This window comes from Lynx rufus, unplaced genomic scaffold, assembly GCF_022079265.1.
Source record: "Lynx rufus isolate CCGP_SWC_20201006 ecotype Redwood Valley unplaced genomic scaffold, mLynRuf1.p SCAF_5, whole genome shotgun sequence".
Classification (NCBI taxonomy): Eukaryota; Metazoa; Chordata; class Mammalia; order Carnivora; family Felidae; genus Lynx; species Lynx rufus.
The window spans coordinates 41,730,529-41,733,735 of record NW_025814867.1 but is presented as its reverse complement, the minus strand read 5'-3'; the positions used below and the strand labels follow the sequence as shown (position 1 = coordinate 41,733,735).

The window sequence follows — 3,207 nt, the reverse complement described above, 5'->3', positions numbered from 1 at the left end:
AGAAGTTATATTGATTCAGCCAGAATTCTGTTCATTTATGGTTTATGGAATACCAGTGTAAAGGTTTGAAAAAAATTGCAGGCACATTATTTAAGACAGGAGATGGACTTTCAGTGTTGTCACAAAATCATCAATGTTTAAGATATGTCGGGGCTCTCTCTCTATTTTGCACCTGGCTTCTTGATTGATCCTTATTAAATGAAGTTTTTATAATTTCAACATTTTCTTTCCATTTTATACTTTCCAAAAGTATTTTAGCAGCTATTCATTGCTGTCCAGAGTCCAGCTTTATTCACTTGGTTATTTAAGCCCCTTTTTTATTAGAGTTGAGCCTTCTGGACAGTCATGTTTTTATTCTACTCCAACTTATTTGATCCATTCTAGATAGTCTACTGCCCACTCTCCCAAGAATTTACTTACACCCTCTATACACCTGGAATTCTCCTTTTTCTCTACCTTATCTCCATTCTTCAATAAAATCTCTATAATACATCAACACAGAATAGATGATCCTAATTCAGAATTGCTAGTATATATTTTTTCTGCTTATGAGGTAAAACTAGTTGGTTATATATTGGTTTTTTTCAGGCACTACCCCTTTTTGAGCCACTACCCTATTCAGAATATATGTAGTGATTTGTCTTCTCAACTGTATTGCAATCTATGAGACTTTGCCTTACATGCATAGAACTACATTTTGAAGGCCCTTATTAAGACTTGTATTTTTAAGAATAACTAAGAATAGAATTTTAAGAATATAATTAAGAGGTTCTTTTTACATCAACCACGTAAGAGTCACACTGTAAGAAGCAACAATCTCCTCTTCTTCTCCACCATCTGCTTGGCAGCCTCAAAGCAGCAACCATGCATGAATGCATCTCCATCCATGTTGGCCAGGCTGGTGTCCAGATTGGCAATTCCTGCTGGGAGCTCTATTGCCTGGAACATGGCATCCTGCCCACTGATCAGATGCCAGTGACAAGACCATCATGGTGGGGGGAGGACTCCTTCACCACCTTCTTCAGTGAGATGGGTTCTGGCAAGCATATGCCGAGGGCCGTATTTATAGACCTGGAACCCACAGTCATTGATGAGGTTCACACTGGCACCTACCACCACCTTTTCCACCCTGAGTAGCTCATCACAGACAAGACTGATACTGCCAATAACTATGCCCAAGGATGCTACACCACTGGCAAGAAGATCATTGACTCTGTCTTGGACTGAATTCAGAAACTGGCCAACCCATGCACGGACTTCAGGGCTTCTTGGTTTTCTACAGCTTTGGAGGGGGCACTGATTCTGGGCTCACCTCCCGGCTAATGGAATGTCTGTCTGTCGATTATGGCAATAAGTCCAAGTTTGAGTTCTCCATTTACCCAACTCCCTAGGTTTCTACAACTGTAGCTGAGCCCTACAACTCCATCCTCACTACCCACCACCCTGGAGCACTCTGATCGTGCCTTCATGGTAGATAATGAGGCCATCTATGATATCTGTCATAGAAACCTCAATATCGAATGCCCAATTTACACTAACCTGAATAGGTCGGTAGGTCAAATTGCATCCTCCGTCACTGCTTCCCTCAGATTTGATGGAGCACTGAATGTTGATCTGACAGAATTCCAGACCAACCTCGTGCCCCATCCTCACAACTACTACTCTCTGGCCACATATTCCCATGTCATCTCTGCTGAGAAAGCCTACCATGAGCAGCTTTCTGTGGTAGAGATCACCAATGTGTGCTCAGAGCCAACCAACCAGATGGTGAAATATGACCCTCGCCATGGTAAATACATGGCCTGATGCCTGTGACACCATGGCAACATGGTTCCCAAAGATATCAATGCTGCCTTTGCCACCATAAAGACCAATTACAGCATCCAGTTTGTGGACCGGTACTCCACTGGTTTCAAAGTTGTCATTAATCACCAGCCTCCCACTGCAGTCCCTGGTGGAGACCTGGCCAAAGTACAACGAGCTTTGTGCATGCGGGGCAACACCACAGCCACTGCTGAGGCCCGGGCTCACCCGGACCACAAGTTTAACCAGATACATGCCAAATATGCCTTTGTTCACTGGTATGTGGGTGAGGACATGGAGGAAAGAGAGTTTTCTGAGGCCTGTGAGGACATGGCTGCCCTTGAGAAGGATTATGAGGAGGTTGGTGTGGTTTCTGTTGAAGGAGAAGGTGAAGAAGAAGGAGAGGAATACTAAAGTTAAAAATGTCACGTAGGTGCTGCTTTTACAGTTTATTCTGTTTTAAACATTGAAAAGTTGTACTCTGATCAGTTACTTTGTATGCAGCTGTGTATACTCTCATATACAATTACTGACCTATGCTTTAAAACAACACTTTGTTACAGACTCAGGCTATCCGTTACTCTTAAGGGTTTGAATAAGGGATTCCCTGTCTTAGACGAAAAAAAAAAAAAACAAAAACAAAAACAAAGAATAGGGGCGCCTGGGTGGCTCAGTCAGGTAAGCAGCCAACTCTTGATTTTGGCTCAGGTCATGATCACACAGTTTGTGATATCCAGCCCAGCAGGTTCTGTGCTGACAGAACAGAGCCTGCTTGAGATTCTCTTTCCCAGTCACATTCTCTCTTCCCCTCCCCCAGTCATGCTTTCTTTGTCTCTCAAAATAAATAAATTTAAAAAAAAGAATAGAATTAAAATAATTTACTTTTTTTCTTTTACAAAGCATATGCATGGGGCGGGGAGTGGGGAGACAGATGAAAACAATTCATCAAAGAAGCTGTGACACCTTGCCACGACATATTTTGTTATTATCGACTATGTCTAGTCAGGCAAGGGGCAGTAGGGGGGTCAGTGCAAAAAGAGTTGGAGAGGATCTTTTTGTTTTTCCCCTCTCCCCTGCTCCTTCTTTATTTCATTTGGATTAGATCACATTACATATTGTTTAGTTACTTTGTCATTCAAAGCACCATTATAATAGACAAAGATGAGGGGCAGAACCTCTCAATCTTTTCCAAGACCATAGTGTGTATATGTAGCTTATGTTTTTGGCATTGTGTTATTGGTTAGACAGAGGGGTTAACAGAGATCCTATACAGTTGTTTCCAGAAGGCACCTCAAGTGTCCATAATATTGTAACTGTTCCCTATATTTTCACCCTTGGCTCCCTTCAATCCATTATAAATTCAGAAACTGATGTGATGCTTTAAATTATATTTCACACAATTTT

General features: G+C 41.8%; 1 pseudogene; it reads left to right on the top strand.

Moving 5' to 3' along the window:
* Nucleotides 1–864: 864 nt before the first annotated feature.
* Nucleotides 865–2,217, top strand: LOC124526909 (tubulin alpha-1A chain-like; annotated as a pseudogene).
* The last annotated feature ends 990 nt before the right edge of the window (nucleotides 2,218–3,207 follow it).